Below are 22325 nucleotides of genomic sequence, written 5' to 3'. Positions count from 1 at the left end.
ATGACTTTGGTTTTCCACAAATGTTGACTGGATTCAAAAACTGCCTAAAGTTGTTGAATGGAATTTTAAACTCCTTCCTCTTTTCTACCCGTCATGTAGGCAATCATGTGCCAAACCTATAGACAAATAATTGTATCATCTCTCCCATCTGTGCCCTCCTTTGTATTCTTATTACCACCAACTTAGTTCAGAAATTTATTACCTCTCATGGAGACAATTCCAATGGCCCTTTAATTTGTTGACCTCCAGGTTTTCTACCTCTTACTTACCGAGGTGAGGTATATTTCAAAAATATAATCCAATCACATCACTCCTTAGCTCAAAAGTGGTTCGTTAATGTCTACCAAACTGATGTGCTAATTACTCACTGAAAGCCTTGTATACTCTCCAAATCTCTAGGTATCTCTCTTCCCTCTTCTCTCATGTCTCCTCTTCACTTACCAATGCTGTGTTCCAAACATACCAAGTCACTTTTCATTCCAATGACATCCACATTATACATCCCAACTCTGTGCCTATGTGGTTATAATTCTCTCCATCTGTCAAAACCTTGCCCATCTTAAAAGCCTTCCTCAGGGAACACTTCCTGATCTCCAAACCCTTCCCTCCCCGTTCCCATGAGAAAATGCATGTGATTTCTTTCTCCCCTGAATTTGAAACAAATTTTATTTATACATTTCTGAGGTTGTTACTTAAGCCTTCTTATATCCAAGTCATGTATGTACTAATCTTGTCCCTCTTTTAGGTGTATAAGCAACTTAAAGAATAAAATGCAGGCTTACTCATCACTGTAGCCCTCCAACCACCAGAACACTAAATTGCATATGGCAGAAATGCCATAAATATTCATTGAATTTAACCAAATTAAAGCTCTTATAAATAGCCAAAAAAGTTCAGGTTCCATGTAAGAAGGATGGAGGCTCAAGCCAACTTAGTGTTGGCGTCTGTGATGATTGGTGTTCTCAAAACTTCCACTTAAGGCTGATGACAGGCTCAAGCTCTGCTACAGTCAATGAATAATTTATTTGTGCAAAAAACATTCTGTTAATGGAAATCTTTTTATGGCTCAAGATCTAAAATATATTTACTGCCCTTTGGTTATTAAATGTTTGCTTTAATCATTAGTACACAAGGTAATGACAAATTATAATTACAGGATCATTATATGCTTTTAAACTGATTGAATCAAGAATATCTCTGCTGAAATTCAGAAACTCCTCAGTGGATGGGGATGGGAGTGGATTACACTGGGACCAGCTGGCTCTCTGCTACCGCCAAATTTAAGAGCCTAAGGATGTTATTGTTAGAAATACCACCAATTTAGAGAACGACTTTTGATTTGAAAGGCTAATACGTACTGATTCGAATGGCTAATACAATTCTTCGAGTTTAGTGCTCAAGTAAAAATGCCCCTGCTTCCCTGAACTAGACTGTCTCCATTGAATGCCTCAGAGCAAAGGAAAGAGGAAGAGCCCGTGGTTTTGCATTCCCTTGATTTTCCAGCCTGCACAAAAGTGTTCCTTTGCTGAGCTATTTCAGCAAGTCGTAAGGTGACAATGTTCATGCTTGTCAAAAGGAGAGGACAGCTATATTTTTCCCAAATGTTTTTATTTTAGGAGGCTGAAAGACACACTTCTGGCTGCTGTGAGTACTCTGACAAGTACACATGTTCTTGGAGAGGTGAATTTGTGGGGGATTTTGGCAGGGGTAAGGTTGAGAAAACCTAAAACCATCCTGAGTTCTTGGGAAATATTTAAGGAGCTGGAAGAACAGCAAAAAGAGGAAGAAGACTCAAGTCTTCCAATGATTTCCTGTTTCCAGCTATAAATCCTCGTGGGAAAAAAGAGGTCAAGTAGTAGAAAATACATGCTTTTTATCTACTTTTATCTCAAACTCAACTGGTACACAAATTCATCATCCTACAGCCCAAGCCAGCTTCTGGATTCACTTCCCTTTTTCTATTAAAAATCCTATTCAAACTCTCAAAGCCCGGTGTCATCACTGACAGCTTCCTCCTGCTCCCCGCCCCCAGAAGCACATGTGCACACACATACACACACACCTCCTACATCCAATCAGGCAGCCCTACATGGGCCTCCTGCACATTCTCTCTCATCTTGTCTGTGTCCTGTCAACCCGGATTGCTGTCACTGCAATTCAGGCCCTCAACACCTATCTGACCCTCCACTGCACAAAGTCAGATCGAAGGTGCTTTGGGTACAACTGTCAAATTTTCATAGGACAGGTCTAGGCACTGTGCCCTCGGGCATCGGGTGTATGGAATCCAGGGACAATTCTCAGAAGTAGTCACTTGTGGAGGCATCAGCAGAGTCTTAAGGGAAATACTTTGAGCTGAAAGTAGCCACAAAGGCATGAGGATGCAGAATCAAGAAGTGAGAAGCTGAGGAAAAGACTGGGGGAAGTTAAGTCAGAATTCCAGTGCAGGATAGTATAGCCATGATAGATGGAGTGTAATCTATAAAAATAAAAACACTGAATCACTATGCTGTACACCCAAAAGGAAGGCAATATTGTAAATCAACTATACTTTGATACAATAAAAAAGAAAGAATTCCTTGAACTTGGGATTTAAGTGTTCACTAAGGTTTTCTTAACAGTGCTTTCATCTGTGATGTGCGTGTGGGAGGCGAGGGAAAGGGCATAACAGGAGGTGACAGCTTCTTGTGTGAATTAATGTTAAGTGCCTCCTAAGAGGCTTTCAGGGACTCTTGCACCCACTCACCCCACCCTCACCTCTACCCCCACGCCATCCAACACAACCCAGCCCGATTCAGTTTCCTAAAGTGCAGCTCTGATGACATCACTCTTTGGCTCAAAAATTTTCGGGGGCTTCCCAGCAACGCAGGCCAAGTTGAATGGGCATCCTTAGTGCTAAGCCTGTGACACCCATGCTCCACGCTCAGCACAGCTGCACCCGTACCTTCTAGGAAGCCTCCAGACAGAGCCCACTGCTATTTTATCTCATTAAGTCTTCACAGAGAGCAATTATTTTTGTTCTCAAGGTCAAGACAAGCAAAATAAAGCACCTTTGTAGGAGAATGTATGAGTTTTGTTTTGTTTGCAGGGGGGTGGTGGGGGGGTGTTGTTATTTTACTTCAAGACAAATTTTTTGCATTTGAAAAGATCACCTACAAAGCATATAAATCTGTTTATGGCTCTGCTCAGGGGCTTTCCTGGTGGCTCATACGGTAAAGAATCTGCCTGAAATGAGGGAGACCCAGGTTCGATCCCCGGCTGGGGAAGATCCCCTGGAGAAGGGCATGGCAACCTACTCCAGTATTCTTGCCTAGAGAATCCTATGACAGAGGAGTCTGGCAAACTACAGCCATGGTGTCGCAAAGAGTCAGACATGACTGAGCAACTCACACACACGAAGACTTGCTAATTCATCTCCCTACTATGATTAAAATTAAATCTGTGCCCAGGCACCAATTTGAAGCTCCCAAAATGAAATCGAGATGAAAGCTCATAATCAAATGTTTTCATTAAATTCAACACTTATTTATGGAATATCTCCTAGTTTTTTCCCAACCACTATCTTCAAGGCTGAAGAGGACACCAATGAAATAAAGGTGCAGTCTTTCCCTTCAAGCAGCTTACAGAGTGGCAGGTGGGATAAAAATTCCTACAGGAATCACTTTACTAAAAAGTGCGAACACAAAAATATATACAAAAACATGACAGGAGAAGAATACAAAGGATTAATGGGACTCTAGGGTTTCTCAGCTGGTTCAGCAGTAAAGAATCTGCCTGAAATGCAGGAGAATTAGGAGATGCAGTTTCAATCCCTGGGTTGGGAAGATCCCTTAGAGAAGGAAATGGCAACCCACTCCAATATTCTTGCCTGGGAAATCCCATGGACAGAGGAGCCTGACAGGCTAGAGTCCATGGGATAGCAAAAGAGTAGGACACCAATGAATGACCAAACAAACAACAACAACAAGGAGTTTCAGAGAGAAGAGATAAAGCATGAAGATCTCCCTAGTGTGTGATGCTCTCCAACACCCAATCTAGTCATTCACAGTGAAAACTATAATTGCCAAGAGAACCGGAATTCCAAAAGCCATTCTTGATCTACAGGGATGCTGCCTGGAATCTGTGAGATTCTCAGAGCAAGGGAGTGATTGGTGAATTTCACAGTATCATCAAGGAAGTAAAGGTGCGTTGCCTTCAAGTTTCCTTAAAGCTGTGAGATCTGGTTCTTCCCCCAAACTCCAATACGGCGTCTACTCACATATTTCATGCTAAACATACAGATGATATCAATGAATCTCTGGTATTTGAACACGCCCAGCACACAGCACAGCACAGCCAACCAGACTGGCGGCCTGGCATTGAATGACATGCTGTCTGAAGTTGGGAGAACCAGGGCTGAATCCTGCTTCTATGACTCTCTAATGCTGTGCCTTGGGGCAAATCATTCCACTGCAACCCCCAGAGCCTCCGTTTCCTCACACACAAAATTAAATGTAAGGAGTAGCCACACAACAGTTCTTGATTTAAGTGAGAGCATCCAACATGGAAGCCATTGGCAGACTGTAAAGCATTACGCAAATAATTATTCAGGTTACCCTAGAAACAAGGCATATGATTAGTCAGTTTCATTGTGCAGGTTCTCCATGGCCAATAAAAGAGAAGGGTTCCTGCCACACACAGCCATCCTACACTGCAAGTTAAAGGAAGGGGCAGGAAGGAGAGGCAGGAGGGAGTACCATGAAATGATAGAAAATCAACCCTCAGTCAGTTCTTCAAATGGCTACAGAAGGTTCAAGGAACAAAAGGTACTCTGCTCAGACTACTGGTTTAATTAATCTTGCTGATGATGAATGAATAAATGAAGGGTAAGGGAATGTATGAATGAATCTAGGCATAGTCCAGTGATGTGCTTGAAAAACAAAGCAGGAAGAGTGAAATTTTATACAAAAGGTTAAAAGATAATTTTGAAAAAGTGCAATCCTGCAGCCCGAGAAGCTAACAGTAATGGGCTCCATTCACACAGACTGTAATGACCAAACAAATCACAGTCTGTGGGAGAGCTTCTAAGTCCACAGGTCTCATATCGGTTTAGTAAAACTCTCTTCAGCTAACTTAAAACATAAAGGATCCAACAGAAGAATTGTAGGCATCTGAAAAACCTATAAAATGGCCCTATTTAAAGTAAACATTTTGAAGGTCACAACACACTGAAGTTCACAAGGTTTGCTCCGAATTATATGTAACAGCAGGAAAAGCTGTATCAAACCATAGAGAACAGAGAGCAAAACTTATTTGAAACTTCATCAAATCCTTATGCATATGCATGCATGCTTAGTCATGTCCGACTCTCTGCGACCCCATCGACTGTAGCCAACCAGACTCCTCTGTCCATGCAATTTTCCAGGCAAGAATACTGGCATGGGTTGCCATTTCCTACTCCAAAGGATCAATCCAATCCAGGGATCAAACCCAGGTCTCCTGCATTGCAAGCAGATTCTTTACCATCTGAGCCACCAGGAAAAATGTGTCTAAATAAAATGGATTAAAAATCTTCCGTTTTATTTTCTATATTGGTATAAGTAATGACAAAAATAACTATAAAAACATATAAAGGAGCAGATGGATGGATGAAAACCGAGTCTGGGGAAATCAGAAAATACAGCAATTTCTACAGGCAATAGAATTACATAGTTTGGATTTTCTAATTCAAAGTAAGATTCTGATAAACTTCTAACTCTTAAAATTACTATCATAACTATGGAATTCTCAACAAATTAATTACTTCTCTGAAATCCGATTTCCTCAAATGAATATAGAATCCTTTATCCTTACTTTTCAGAGATGAAGCAGCTATAGCAAAAAACCTGACTCTGCCCAACACCTGGTGAATGCTAACAATTTTCACCCTCCGTCTTATCTTTCCTCAGCTTAAAGAAGACATACTACTTACATAATTCTGAAATAACTGCATTCAATGCAATGAGAGCATATAACTCTGTGCACTTGATTTAAAGGTCTATATAGTCCAGCTACTAGTACCTGAAAATGAATAAGGTCAAGATCAGTCAAAAGCACTGGCTACTTGCAGGACAATGGCAGGACACGAAAAGTCATATTATTATAAAGTAATTTGTATTTCTTATCTTTTTACAAAAAATACCATAAAAGGATCCTAATGATGACAGTTTTCTTTATCGTGTAAAATTTTATCATGCAAACTTTCCCTTTTTATTCACCCTGTTTTCTATTACTAGCAATTTGGAGTGGGGGCAAATGGACACATTTTAAAAATTTATTATTTGAAAAAAAAATCCTTGCTTGAGTCAATGGACAAGACCAGGCTCACAGATAAAGTGATTGACAACTTGCTGATAATGTCACATATGGCATGAAAAAAGCTGATCGGTTTTATATGATGTGTTTCTTACCAAAACAAGTATTTGTTTTTATGGAGTATTTCAACAAGTATTTGGTTTAATGGAGAAGAAGTACTCATCTCTATGAACTCTGTCCACAATGACAGGCTAAAGAATCGGTCATGTGATTAATAAAATACAATTACTGTTACGTTTAAACCATGACTGTGACTTAACCGCGGTGAATCACCATTGTTATTATTACTACAAGTTACTGAGTCTCTACCACCTGCCAAGAGTTTAATCCTCATGTAACCTTATGAATTGAGTTGTGACCTTATGTAACTCAAAAGAAAAATTATTTTAAAACACAGTGACTGACTTAACCAAAGGTGCTCAGAATTCATAGTGAGATAAGCAGGAAGGCCAACGTCCATTCTCACGAGGCACTTAGAGAACAGTTTCCTAAACGTAATTTAAATTAGGTCCCACCAACCAAATTTAACCATTATACTCTGGGGTACTTGGGGAATAATTGTATAAGTCAATCCCTGTGAGCAGATGGAAAATGAAATGTGGCAGACAGAGACATTTAAGTGAGCAGTTCAGAGTATCAATTTTCATCTTCCATCATGGCTACTGAAGAAATTAAGGTTTTGCTTTTGAAACTTCTTTACCATTTCTCTTCCTGAGGGGTTTTTCATCTGCTTTGTTGGTGTTCAGTCACTAAGCTGTGTCCGACTCTCTGTGACCCCATGAAAAGCAGTACGCTAGGCTCCCCCATCCTCCACCATCTCCCAGAGTTTGCTCAAATTCATGAGTTACCCACTGAGTTACCCTAAAAAATTTCCCAAAGTACCACGTGCCCATAACAGTAAAAATTACTGGTCACAGATGAATCTTGGGTCCATGAACCCATTCAAGGCCACATGAAAAGGTTCCCTGGGTTTCCATACTTAATATCTCTGCACTCACTGGATGCTCAAAAGCTATACAAACAAATAAAGTTCCAGGGACGTTGCCAAAGGAAGATTATTCTAGACAAAGCTACAGCAATTGTTAGCAATGGCTATACCATACTCGACAGTATCTCTGAAAAACCACCTGACCCATCACATCTGAAGATGCCCACAGGTAAAGCAGACACTGTTAGTTTGGTTTTTAAGTCTGTTCCCTGAATGGTTAGACACTTTGTTCTCATTTACCATCATTCATCAGATTTTTAAATACCTTCAGTTTGTCCAGAGGAAAATTAAGTAACAAGTTGCACAATTTAGAATCATGAATAAAACATAGAATTTCAGAAACTCAAATCTTGTGACCTGGACTAGGAATACAAAAATTTTTCCACGTTTTCTGTTACTGTATAAGGAAGTAAGCATTTGCCTGGTTAAAACAAAAATTACCAAACCCTAAAACCAGTATTGTTTAGATTTCTGACTTTAAAAATCTGTTTGACAGAGCAGGCTTTACTATACTGACATCTTAACAGTAACCAAAGTCCTGTTCCCACTAAATTTTGGCTTGGCAGCCCCAAAATTTGCTAAAAGCCTAAACTCTTCCTGGTTAAGAATTCTGTACCTTAAGAGCATTCTGAAATAACACAGTGCAACAAAGAAGCTGTATTAAGCAAGCCCTTTAAATTGCTATTCTTATCACAGAAACCAAGCCTTCTGCAAAATGAGAATGAGGAGAGTTGCTAATTTACTCGGGGGCTTCCCAGGTGGTGCAGTAGTAGAGAATCTGCCTGCCAATGCAGAAGACACAGTTTTGACCCCTGGGTCGGGAAAATGTTCCTTGCAGCAGGGGACCCCAACCACCCTCCCCCCATCCCCGGGCCACACGGCAGAAGGTGTGTGGAGGGCAGGCAAGTGAGCGAAGCTTCATCTGTATTTACAGCTACTCCCCATCACTAGCATTACCGCCTAAGCCCTGCATCCTGTCAGATCAGCCGCAGCACTGAATTCTCACAGGAGCTCAAACCCTACTGCTCTTGAATCATCCTGAAACCACCATCCCCTGCCCTCAGCATGTAAACACTGTCTTCCACCAAACCAGTCCCTGGTACCCAAAGGGTTGGAGACTGCTGCCTGATACCTTAGATCTGAATCTGATACTATACAGTACATAATATCTCACTAAAAGTAAAATCTGATATTCTCACATTACCGCAGACTACAACAAGCACATAATCATTAGAACAGTAAACGAAAGGATCTGGTTTCAAACTATAAATGACAATATTTTCTAATCTTCTCATCTTTCTCATCAGGATAGTTCTGCTGATGTGGTGAGGTTCAGTTAGATAGCATCCCAGACCTCTTTCACAGGCTTTGGGGGCCTCAAATTATGAGCACCAAAATTTCACATAATGCTTAATATTTGTCTTGAGAGATCATTCCAATAATTTTGAAATCAAACCACACAGAAAATACTTGACTCAACTCACCCAGTGGCTAAACGTTAAAGAATCGGTCAAAGAGTGTTCCAAACAAATCAATTCACTTAATTTTTCAAGTAGATCCGATTACTGTTGTCTTTTAAAAACTTCAAAGACTCCACCTATTGAGGAAAGAGAAAAAAACACAACAAAGGATAGCATTTAAACCAGAGGAGCATTATATGATCTATATATTAGTAACATGGAAATCAAAGCAAGATGATTATTATTATATATTCTAAGTTACTATGCTACTTGAAACTGTAAGGCAACAAAAGCATCTGGCAACTAGATTAAATTTTCCAGTTTCAAAATAAAAAGAACGTTCAGGCACAGAAAAAGCAATAAAATAACAATGTGTGAGAGCAGAAGAGTTTATTTTCAGTACTGATTGGCACACGGAAGTGATGACTATATAATGTCAGTTAGGGTATGTAAAATTAGAGATGAAGAAAAGATGTAACTGACTACTTCGGAATTCTATTCATTGATTCTTATTAATTTACTGATGCAATGAAAATGTGGAGGTTGCAGTTCTTTAGAGCAGGTAAGTCCTAGTTATAGGCAATCTCTCTTGAGGAATATAAATGAATACCCAGATAGATCATTTGGGAGAATCCACTAGCATAAATTTCCAAATCATTCTTAGACTCTTATACCTTGTCTCCCACAGAAAGTGTTTACTAAAGACCCATAAACAGTTTAATTATGGTTCATAAGTAATACCAGTTAATTCTATTCATCTTACCCATAGATGTGTATTTTCTGAAGCTCAGTATTAACTTGCTATTTTAGCATCAAGAGAAAGTTTGAGAGAAGGCAAAGCTATATCTCAACTGACGAGAACCTAAGATAAATGGGAATCTGGGAGGCTGAGCAGAAGAGTGAGAAAATTGGACAGCTTCTAGCTACTTCTGAATCAGGTCCCCCCAGGGTAGATTAAGTAACTTTAAAGTTCTAGGACATAAGGCACAACTATATTCTAGTGAAAGTTAAAACCTACTGCAAGGTCATAAATATATCACTTTTATAATGCAATTTGGAATTAACCACATACTGTCCCTCTCCAAGTCCCACTGCACATATTGTTAACAGAAAAATTGGGTTACCTCAGTTGTTAAAAAAAAAAAAAAGGTTTAAATAGATTTGTTACCCACTATTTGAAGGTAGATGCTCCAACAAAACAAAACAAAATTGTTCCTGCTAATGGAGAAGACAAATAGTAATAATAATACTAAGTAGAAATCCCCAGTAGCTGTGGGAAATATGTTTTCACTTCCAAGACAACCAATGTCTAGATGCTAGTATTGCTGCTATTCAAGAAGTTGTCATCTAGGAAACTCATTTGGATATGGTCCTCATCAATGGTGATAAATAGCCTTAATTATTATTCTAGGGTTCTTGCCACAACTACAACAAGATAAATGTCAAATAGTTTGGCTATTTTAATTACACTGGACCAACAAATAGAGTACCTAAACAATGAAATGCAAAATGGTACAACGCACATAATTTTCACATTGAGTATCTAAGAGCTGTGAAATATATTGGTACTTTTCCAGGCCCTTTATGAAAGAACTAGTTACAAAGGTGCTTTCAAACAATGTTCAGCAGCTAGCTTCCTATCGTCTCTGAGTTCTCACACAATGGTTTTGTGCTATCATACGGACTAAACAGTATGATTTAGGTTAGTCACTTTCTAGGAAAAACCCAGGGCACTGCCCATCATGATACAGACTGACTTGAAGATCCTAAAAATCATTTCTTCATTGATGCTTCAATGCATAATGTGAAACTGCTCTGTACAACTGTCTAGATCTACCATCGCTCTGTTCATTATTTAGATGAAATATTGTTTTCTTAAATTATGGTATTTATAGTTCTTGCTTCACTTCTTGCATCATTTCGTGGTTGGCCACCGAGCCAGTATCTTACTTAGGTTTTCTGCTCACAATATAGCAAGTATGCTCTAGTTTCAAACTAACTAGGACTTTCTGAGTGGTCAGTGATTTCGAATTATTTAGGAATTTTTGAGCATGAGTGCTCCCTATCAAGCTTCAAAAGTAGTAAGTACAAAATATATTAATTATATGTATGGATGATTTAGTTAAATGATTGTTATAATTTACACAGAAGGTAAAGATATGTTGCCTGTGTAACAAGTGAGCCCCATGTTTGCAAACCATGATACAACATCCCTTAGAAATGTTCATTTCCTTAGAAATGACTAACAAATGAGAGATGATGGTTGATTCCCTATAATTCTTAAAGCACGCAGTAGTACCTACCTAAAATAATTTTGTAACCTGATGAAAGAAGTTGAATCTACACCTCCTTACATTCATTTTGTTTTTATTGCCTGCCTTACCACACTAAGAAAAAAGGAAAACAAGACCAAAAATAAAAAACAATCCCACCTCAGTTAGAGGTATTTGGGCTCCATCAGAAAAGCTAAATACATTTGAACTTTGTATTTCTGTCAAGTATGTGGTCTAAACAATAGAGTAATTTATCATTAGCTAATATTTGATTGTGCCTGTCACCAACTGGCCTAGTTTAGCCATTTTTGTGTAATAAATCCATATACCTTCAATGCTGGATTAGAGAGACTGTCTCTGGCTGAATGGTTCCCCATATAATAGGCAGGAACCCTGCTCCCTGAATTGACAAGGCTACTCCAAGACACTTCTGCTGCCCAAGCTGTTGCCACGGTGAACACAGTAAACTACTCTCGGGAGCATGGAAAACTACCCTTGAAGAGAATGACGGCAGCTTGGAGTAAGTCTGTGAACTGTAACGTCTTCGAAGCCCTGCACTATGGACCGGTGGTCCTGGAGCATCCTCCTTGCATTGAGGGTGAGGCTGAGGCCCAGAGGCTGCAGACTCTTGGCCTGGGCCATAGCCGGTAGGGAGGTCTCCTGACTACTCTTCCACCATTTTCCCCTTTCCATCACAGAGCTTCTTTGCCTTCCATAAGCAAAAGTTCAATAATCTTGACCAGGAGCTTACTGAGCACCAATGACATCAAAGACGCTTCTCAATTTAGGAAGGGAAGACAGTGGGTGCAAAGTGAGTGAGAATAGGCCCACAAATACCACAGGTGTCACACCACCCTCTTGAGCATAGTTATAGTCAAACTACTTTGAAAACTTAATAAAAAGCTGGCCAAGAAGAATAGAGAGACTGAGAATACCTTGAGACTCTTGCATACCCAAGATATTTGGGCATATTCTGGCAGAGCTCCAAAATAACATTTAGAAAGCAGCGTCCTAACAGCCGGGGTTATTAACACAGCTGCCTTACTGGGTCGTAAATATTATTTTTCCTTATAAATACATAACAACAATGAAGATGTTTTTAACCAGAGAAATACCCTTAATCCTACCACACAAACACAATCATATTCATTAAAAAAAAATCTAATCTAGTATTTATTGGTCCCCATGCCAACCCGCTTCAGTATTCTCGCCTGGGAAATCCCATTGACAGAGGAGCCTGGCAGGCTACTGTCCATCGGGTCCCAAAAGAATTGAACAGGACTTAGCAACTAAACAATAACGACAAAGCATATTTTCACAAAGACGCTCTCATAACACTCATGCATCTCATGCATAATTACGCATTCTATTTTTTCATTTAACATTTCATAAACACATTCTATATTTCCACGTAAGTCACAAAGTTCACATTTTCATCAGCCATATAATATTCCATCAGTTCAGTTGAGTTCAGTCGCTCATTCGTGACTGACTCTTTGTGACCCCATGGACTGCAGCACGCCAGGCTTTCCTGTCTCATCACCAACTCCCGGATCTTGCTCAAACTCATGTCTCTCGAGTAGGACATGACATCATATTCCATAGGGTTTGCATACTTACTTAGCCATTTCCTTAATCATTCCTATATGTGGGAGTATTTCAAATATTCTCATTTGCTTTTTAAAAAACTTTTTATTTATTTTTTAACCCCAAAAACATTTTGTATTGAGGTATAGCCAATTAATGATGCTGTGAGAGTTTCAGGTGACAGAAGGGACTCGGCCATACATATATCTCATTTACTTTTAACACGAGAAACACAACGTTTTCCTTAAAATATTAGCAAAATATGATTATTAAATCAAAGGGTATGAATGGCACCCCACTCCAGTACTCTTGCCCGGAAAAGCCCATGGACAGAGGAGCCTGGTGGGCTGCAGTCCATGGGGTCGCTAAGAGCCGGACATGACTGAGCGACTTCACTTTCACTTTTCACTCTTATGCACTGGAGAAGGAAATGGCAGCCCACTCCAGTGTTCTTGCCTGGAGAATCCCAGGGACGGGGGAGCCTGGTGGGCTGCCGTCTGTGGGGTCGCACAGAGTCGGACATGACTGAAGGGACTTAGCATGAATATTTTACGGTCTTCAAAAAAAAGCCACATGGATGTGAAGAGACTGAAATGACCTATAAAGTCACCAGCAACATATGAACATTCTACTTTCATCAAACTTCCTCACCATGGCATGTGATTAATTTTTTTAATTTATTTAATATAAAATGGCATTTCAGAGTTACTTTTCTATTTTAATGGCAATCATAATTAATCTCATATTTTAAGATAATTTTACTGTTTCAACTTTAATATAAAATTTAATATAATTCTATTCATATAATTTGACTATTTTTAAGTTCTAATTTTTGCATGAATTTAAATGGCCTTCAGTATAATAAATACATTAATTTTCTACAAATTGTCCAGTAAGTTTATTTTTGGATATTCACCAGTTAATACGTCTGGCGTGTATTTGGATTCTCAGTGTGAGGTATGTATTCAAAGATTTTTGACAAATCCTGGGCTCCCACAATCCTGCTTACTAAGCTTGGTATGTTATATTTTATGTATAGATTGTATTATTATGGCTTCATTTCTGGCTTCCTCTATCTGTTACCTTGATCTACATATTTAAAAGGGAATGTTTGTTCAGACCTAGCAAGTGTTATGTGATTGGCACTGAGTAATATAGTTTTCATGTGCATTATTACATGAACTTGTGTGTGTGTGTGCATTAGGTAGTTTTAATTATTGTTACTGTTTCATAGTATGTTTGAATATACAGTAGGCCTAGATTCTATTCCCTAGTCTCTTTTTTTCAAATATGACTTGATATTTCCTTGTGTGAACACATATACTTGAAAAATCCTCACCTATTTTCCCAGATTATATTCTTTGATTAAGTGCATTTTCCACCCTCCATATTCAGCCATATCCAAACAAGTTTCATTAACAGTCTGAAAAGAATTGTGTTGAATCACAAATATAAACATCTGTTCAATATTTTGTATTCTCATGTGAAAAAAAATATAGTATATTATATGCACCTCTCTACCTACTACCTTTCAACCTTTATATTCAATAAGCATTTACATGCCTTTTCCTGTTGTGTCTTTCCTCATTTCCACTTCACTTGCTTGGAAATATTTCGTTCTCAAGTCCAGCTACTAAGCTGCATTAATTCTTCACAAAGTCCCCTGAATAATACCCTGTATGTGTAGGTGAACACTGATGAAATACAAGACAAGTATCTTAAGTCCTATCTCAAATAAAACATCTTAATTGTCTCAACAAAATTGAAAATAGCCTGTCTGTAAATGAGACAAGCACCACAAAATAATAGCTCCAGCCACCACTTTATTTTCTTAGTATATTTACAGGACAAAGCCCTGAGTTCATTTAAAGTGAAGCTGAATGACTGAGGTTACCAAATACCCTCCTCTTGTCCCTCCACCTTGACCAATATCTCTTATTTCTGTTCTCTGTGAAATAGGTTTGGTTTAAAAGAGGTGGGGGTGGGGGGGAAGCAAAGGGAAATGTAAATGACTTAAATTAAATAAAATATTTTAAATATAAACTTGACTGAGAATAGTCCACATATTGTTACATTAATACATCATAATTAAATCCACACATTATCTTCCTTGATTTAACAAACCTAGAGCTTCTTAAAAAGTCTTATATTTTATGAAATTTAGAACTGTGGATACGATGGTGAAAAAGGAGGAGAAGGACGGACAGAAGGAATGGGAGGGGAGAAGGCAGAAACATCTGTCTTGTGAAGGTAGGCAATAAGGACAGAAGCCATTTTCCATCCACACTTAGCAAGTCACACTTTGTGTCAAATTGAGTGAAAGCATGAATGATGTGCTTCTCCACTTTCCTGAAGAAAAAAACACGTAGAAAATGTGGCAAATATTTAATCTGAGCCTTGTTTCCTGAAAGACTGCAAGATGCCCACAAATTTTCTTTCCCAGAGTTCAAAATAGCAAGCTGAGTGGGTGTAAGCACTTCAAGTGCAAAGTAAAAAAAAAAAAAAAAAAAAAGGTAACTAAGGAAAAGGAAGTCATACTTCTTGCTCCTCAGTTTGAGAATTTTAAAAGAGGTCCTTTAAAGGAGTTTTAATGATTTGGATCTAGCATCTGCCTGGAATCAGAACACAAATACTGTCCTGAACACGTAAACGGAGTCCTTCGGCCACTTTTAAATGCTACAGTTTCCATGTAAGGACCATATTTACAACCTCCTTGTTACAGCAAGAGTGTGCAGTTTCTATTCAGTTATAACCAGATACCTAAATACAACAGCTACAGAAAGGGAAAGTGAGTTGAAGGACCATGCGAGTCGCTGCCACACCCAGAAAGAGGGACCTTCTTCAACAGGGCTATGAACCCTTGATGGTGCACGTGAATCACCAGGGGAGCTTGTTAAAATGCAGACCCTGATTCTACGGGTCTGGGTGGAGTCCAACTTTCTTAAAGTTCCCAGGAGATGCTGATACACTTGCCTGAGGTCCATACTTTAAGAAGCAAGGCTCTAGTCAATCACAATGGCTTGCTGACTGCCAGACAACAGAAATAATAATCAACAACTACAAATGCTTGCAGGGCACCTAACAATGGGTTACGTGTTAGAGGAGATAACCGACTGCATACGATGAGCCCTGAGCTAACCCATGAGAAAGAAAGTGAAGTTGCTCAGTCGGGTCCGACTCTTTGCGACCCCATGGACTCCTCTGTCCATGGGATTTTCCAGGCAAGAGTACTGGCGTGGGTTGCCATTTCCTTCTCCAGGGGATCTTCCCAACCCAAGGATCGATCCCAGGTCGATCCTATTGTAGGCAGACGCTTTACCATCTGAGCCACCAGGGAAGTTCTATAGGAAACCCGTTAAGAAACAATTTTTAAAAAATTAAGTGATAAGTGCTAAAGAGTGTGGTAATGATTCTAGAATAACAGGAACTGAAAACAGGAAGAGATCAGACAGGGCTGGAATAGTGGCAAGGGGTTTCAAAGAGCCAGGTAGACCCAGTCGAGCCTGCGGTTGGGAGGATGTGGATAGAGAAAAAGCCGGGGACCAGAAAAGGAAATTCTAGAAGGGAGCTATGTGCCTGGAGTTCCCATAAGAGAAAACTACATCACTTGCTTTCCAGCTGTAAATATCATCATTAGAAATTTTAACCAGAATTCATTTTCAACCAAGTTTAGGGACCTTCTGACTTTGTTTAAATGTGTACACTTGGGACTTACAATGCTGTTTTGGGACAGTAAAGCAACAGGAAATCTTGTTGTAGTCTTAAATTTTCTTCATTGGCAATATCATGCGTCATTAATGACATTTGATAGGTGTAAGCCTGGTAGCACAAAGGTACCATTTTTGTATATATATTTGGGCTTCCCTGGTAGCTCACATGGTAAGAATCTGCCCATAATGCAGAAGACCCAGGTGTGATCACTGGGTTGGAAGGTTCCCCGGGAGAAGGGAATGGCAACCCACTCCAGTGTTCTTGCCTGGAGATTTCCATGGACAGAGGCACCTGGTAGGCTACAGTCCACGGGATCACAAAGAATCAGACACAACTGAGTGACTAAACACATATTTATGCAATGTATGCCTTTGATTAATCTATGTCTTTAATAATGAAAGATTTTAACAGCATTAGGATAGAAGTTTTCACTGTAATAGAATTAATAATTTTCTGTTATTCAGAGTGTTTCCTGTTATTCAGAGTCTACTTTTATTATAAAAATAAACACTTTTTTCTCCTAGAAGATACTTTTGGATGGCACATACCCACACAACACCCCCACTTCCAGCAATATTCTTCCTTTTTCTCCCACACTGGCTGACAATGGGAAGAAAACATACCCAGAAACAGAATGAAATTATTAATGAATTATATCTGAGGGCTTTGGGTTTTTCCAAAAAAAATCTCCTTAAAGAGATTTTTCTCACCAACCCCCAGTAGGTCGAATATATTGATCCAACAGAAAAGGAACAGAGGATTACAAAGGTCAGTATAAACATGGAAATTTGAACTCTACACTTTTTTTACTGAAGAAAATTATAGGGAGACAAGGGTACCTGTAAGCTGCAGGAGGGAAGAAAGCATTTGAAAGAAAAGCAGTGTGGTTTAGTCCCAAGGCAGGCCAACACTCTCATCAAGTTCCAGTTCTGTCTCTGGCACCATCAACCTTATTGTGCGTGCATGCTAAGTCAATTCAGTTGAGTCCGACTCTGCGAGTTTCTATATGGACTGTAACCTGCCAGGCTCGTCTGTCCATGGGGATTCTCCAGGCAAGAATACTGGAGTGGGTTGCCATGTATTCCTCCAGGGGATATTCCCAACCCAAGGATCAAACCTGCATCTCTTACGTCTCTTGCATTGGCAGGCAGATTGTTTATCACTAGCAGGATGGGAGGCCCTTCAACCTTATCACCTTATCGTAAAGAGTAAGAAAAGATATGTGGGCTACTTGCAAATACTACACTTCATGTGAACATTAAAAGCTGTGACTGTGGTTTAATTACAACTACTGTGCCTATATGTTTCTGTCCTATAAAACTTCCCTGTGCTTGTTGGAAGATGAAATTTAGGTAATGGATATGGCAAAACTCTCCAAGTTCAAAGTCTGTAAACTTGAACATGATAAGATACATTCATCACTACTGCTATGCTAAATAAGGCCCTGGATTTGATGTCTGGATCAGGAAGATGCCCTGGAGGAGGGCATGGCAACTGAATCCAGTATTCTTGCTGGAGAATCCCATGGACCTGGTGGGCTACAGTCCACAGGGTCGCAAAGAGTCAGACACAACTGAGCATCTGAGCGTGCACACACACACACACACACACACACACACACACACATTCAGGATGCACCAGTGGTTACCTGCTCCCCCACCCTAACCCACATATGCATACACTCATAAGGACAAAAAAACAGAGATTACTATGAGACTGTTAACCATGAATGGCTGCAAAACATTAAGTAGAAGGCAAACGGACATGCCCTAATAAGATCACGAGGTTTATCTTCTACAAATCTCTTCCTCTTTCTATTCTGAACCCTTTCAGGTGTCCTCCCCTAACTAGGTCAGGGATCGTGAGAGCAGCACTCCCCATCTACTGCAAAAAAAAAAAGAGCTAATAATCTTTTCATACTTGGCTGCTGAAAATGTAATACATTCTCATTAGAAAAAGAATTTACTTTATGAAAACAAACAAAAGTACTTGGAACAGGACAAAATTTATTACAAACAAATAAATAATGGCTGGAGATGACATTTATTTCAGGAATGCATTTTACTAGAATAAAAGTAAGAAACCCCCCTGTTCTTTGGGAGATGCTCTTATTAATACCGTGAAGACCCTGTGCAAAGTACCATGTCCTCTAAACCACCACAAAACATGTTCTGCTTTCAGTTTTGTTCGATTCTCTTTGAATCGAACTGGCCCTTCTGAAGACAGTTCCTCAGTGAGACACATCCTCTCCCTCTCCTTCGCTCTCTTCCCTACCCCCCGCCCTCTGGTGTGGATCTGGCCTTTTGCTTAGTCATAAGACATAACCCCACGTTTTCTTCTCTCATATCTCTCCCTGTAATGCTCTGTGTTGATGCGTCCACCCACTTTTAGAAACACCCACCCATATTTATCAGCGGTTTTAAGAGTTCACTTTACAGGAGCACAGACTTCTAACTGCAAGCCTGCGACCACTGTGGAAAAGGTTCGGGGAACGAGAGATTTCCCAAGCCGGAACTGATGTCCTCCCTAAGCGGGCTGCCAGGCCTAGATCAAATGAAGGTCGACGCACAGTCCCCAGAGGAGGCTGTTCAACTCGTCGGGTCGGTTCCCTTGAGCCCTGCCAAGGAGGCCCTGCAGACTGACAGCCGATCTGGCAGAGCTGGTGTCTTCCCCTGGGCGGGCAGAGAGGCCCCCCCCAAGGACGGGCAGAGGCAGAGCCCAGCTGAGCGGCTGGGGGCAGCCACTTGGGGCAACACCAAGGCAGTCCCCTCTGCCTCGGGAGGCTTAGAAACCCCTGGTGATGACTTGGGCTGTCGACATGTGTGCTGTGAGACAGGTCGTCCCTCCTGGCACTGTGGGTGCATGAAGCCCAAGCCGGGGCAGCAACAAGAGCCTGGCCTGAGGACAGCCTGCTCCTTACATCAAAGCTGGACGCCCTGGGAGGCTGGCGAGCAGCCAAAGACGCAAAGAGCAGCAGGGGAGTGTTGCCTTAGGATAATAGCAAACTGGGACAGGGTAGAGTCTGTGAATTCTAAGCACCAGGGAGGTCTGCTCAGAGATTTTACCCTCTCCTGTCAGGGATGTGATTTAATTTCCTTTGAAGAGGAAAAAAAAAGGAAAGGGAGAAAAGAAAAGGATATACATTCCCAAACCTTCTGTCTGCAAAAGCAGACACCACAATGCAAGTTAATGCACTCTGGTCCTTTTCAGCTTGCAGCCACTGTCTAAAACAATAGGGCTAAGTGAGATGTGACATTCTCCCGTCCATCGTAACAGGGCATTAAGTCTAAGGGGTAATTAAGATCATTGAAATGCAAACATCACTGTTCCATTGCTAATATCCTCCCAGATATTTCCCATCAATTCTGTTTAATTAGAGGAGCACCGCATGTTAATTATAACCTGACAGTTTTATTTATTTGACAGGACACAGCATAGAGTCTCATTTTGAGTAAATAGAACGAGAACTTACAGTGAGGCTTCAAACTCTGTCACAAAGATGACTCAGCTCTCAGTCCTAGAATGTTCTACCCAGAAAAGCTGACCCAACTTGCTCCATGGTGGCTCAATGGTAAAGAATCTGCCTGCTAATGCAGGAGACACAAGAGACATGGGTTCAATTCCTGGGTCGGGAAGATTCCCCTGGTGGAGGGCCTGGCAACCCACTCCAGAATTATTGCCTGGAGAATCCCATGGACAGAGGAGCCTGGCAGGCTACTGTCCATTGGGTCACAAAGAGTCGGACATGATTGAAATGACTTAGCACGCATGCACGCACACTCAACAAAAATGAGAGTTCATTCAGGAATTAATTATCTTCTCTCCTCCTCACTTTATTGCATAGATTTTTGCATAAAAACATACAGAAAACAAAGTAAGAAAGAAAACTCTGGAAGGGAGTAAAGAAAAATCAATCCATTACTCTCCCTTTTGTAATCTTAAAATGTGATTCCTCAGAACCAGGATAGATGCTGTGAATGAACCGAAGCCCTTTCAAGGAAACAAGGCACCTATGGGCCAAAGAGTGACTGGGTGTCTCCGTGAGAATCCGCACTGCATAAATGCTCCTTAGAACACACAGGGCCTTGTGAGTGTTCCTCCAGAGGAAATGAATACGAGTTGAGGTCACTCAACCCTAATCCACCCTGTACATCAGGGTGATCCTTCCAGCCACACATGCTCCACTAAGGCGGTAGTTCGTCAGGGCCCGGCGAGTCACCCCTAGTGGCATGCTGGGGGTGGAATAACTTCCAACTCCTTGCTCATCCGGTGTGGGGAAGGCCAAGGTACAGAGTTTTACTTGATTGCATAAAATGCAGAGCTATTTTCAGCTTCTGAATCATCGCTCTGGCTCTTTTACCAGTCCTAAAGCCATAGTACAACCCTATTCAATTTTAACTTATTTGAACATAAGCAAACCCTTCAACTTAATCCTGAGGAATTTCAAAAAAAGATGAAACTGTGAAATGGAAGGGGGAAAAAAACAACCAAAAAGAGTTTTACAAATATTTGCAATTTAAAATGGTAACCATTGGGATGCAGTGGTTCCTTTCTATTATCTTGGAACTCAATATACAAACTCTGGACAATTAACACTTAGCAGGACTTGGGTGCCTGAGGACACAAAGCAATTTTGTTTTAGTTACACTTCTAAGACTTCGAAGAGAAACATTAAATAATGGAGATTTTTTAAAAACTGCTAACTGATATAGGAAGAACCTTAGCTATTTCTGTAATAATTCCACTGGGATTTGTGCTGGATATTATAAAAACAGGATGTTTTGCTTGTTGTTCCCCATAAAAGACTACCAAACCAGTTATAAAGCTACAAAAGACAACAAAAAGACAAATCTATGTGAAGTATTTATGAAGCCAGATGGAATTTTTATTCGTGTATTTTAAATTTTTGCTGAATGTGGGATGACCTCTGGAGACATATTTCTTGTTTTTATGAATGCCAAAAGGGAAATAGTTACATAACATAATTCTGCAGTGGTCCAGTATCAGAGTGCAGAGAACTTAATCTTAAATACAGGACAGTCAGAGATGAGTCTTCAATGCTAGGACCTCTTGGTTTTAAAATTAACATGGATTAACCCATTAATACCTGTCCCATTTAGATAGAAGTTGATCCCAGTAATATAAAGATTCCAATAGCAAACTTTGTTTTTCTCATACTCCTTCAAGGCAATGTGATAAAGCTACTGGTATCAAAGGATAATATTAGTGTATTTAGAGATGATTTTAAATGGGTATGACTAGCACACCCAGATACACAATCTTATCTGTGTGTATGAGGGGAAAGAAGGAGGATGGAGCAGGGGTAGCTGTTGTTGTTCAGTTGCTAAGTCATGTCCAACTCTTTTGCAACCACATGGATGTAGCTGCCAGGCTCCTCTGTCCATGGGATTCCCCCGGCAAGAACCCTGGAGGGGGTTGCCATTTACTTCTCCAAGGGCTCTTCCCAACCCAGGGATGGAACGGGAGTTTCCTGCATTGCAGGCAGATTCTTTACCGCTGAGCCACCAGGGAAGCCGGAGCAGGGGTCATCACTCTAAATTAAATCATGATTTTTCACCACTTCTGCCTAAGTAAACAGAAGCCTACATATCATCCCCTTATCCTGACCCACATAGCTCCACTTAGGAATGAAGAGTAAGTGGAGAGGAAGTGCATCTAGGAAACAATTACACCTAAATGTTCTCCAGGCAGACAGTTGAGTTCTGCACTGTTCATTCAGAAGCCTTTTGAAATAGCTGGAAAACCCACTCAGAAAACTAAACCTGCTACCAGGATTCTATGAATGAGTCTCCATTCAAGCCAAGTCCAAATACCTGGTTGACCATGAGTCTAGGAAGGAAATAAAGGCTTCTGTTCTCTTCTTTTAGTTCTAGGAGCTACAGCTAATCAACAAGGCTTCATTTTCCATAAAACTATAAGGAAATATCTTTTTAATAGCCAACCACTTACAAACCA

At 40.3% G+C, this 22325-nt stretch overlaps 1 protein-coding gene across 7 annotated transcripts in view; it reads right to left on the bottom strand.

The window, feature by feature from the left end:
- Positions 1–22325, bottom strand: part of HIVEP2 (HIVEP zinc finger 2) — a 206658-nt gene that overhangs the window by 82632 nt on the left and 101701 nt on the right. For all 7 annotated transcript variants that reach the window (XM_065931240.1, XM_065931244.1, XM_065931241.1 and 4 more), the window contains one exon: positions 8803–8915. The gene's annotated coding sequence lies outside the window, so the exon portion shown is untranslated. The remainder of the gene's footprint in view (positions 1–8802; positions 8916–22325) is intronic.

Source organism: Muntiacus reevesi, chromosome 3 (assembly GCF_963930625.1).
Source record: "Muntiacus reevesi chromosome 3, mMunRee1.1, whole genome shotgun sequence".
In the NCBI taxonomy this organism is placed as follows: domain Eukaryota; kingdom Metazoa; phylum Chordata; class Mammalia; order Artiodactyla; family Cervidae; genus Muntiacus; species Muntiacus reevesi.
The sequence above is the reverse complement of the archived record's forward strand: the minus strand, read 5'-3'. Positions and strand labels throughout refer to the sequence as shown.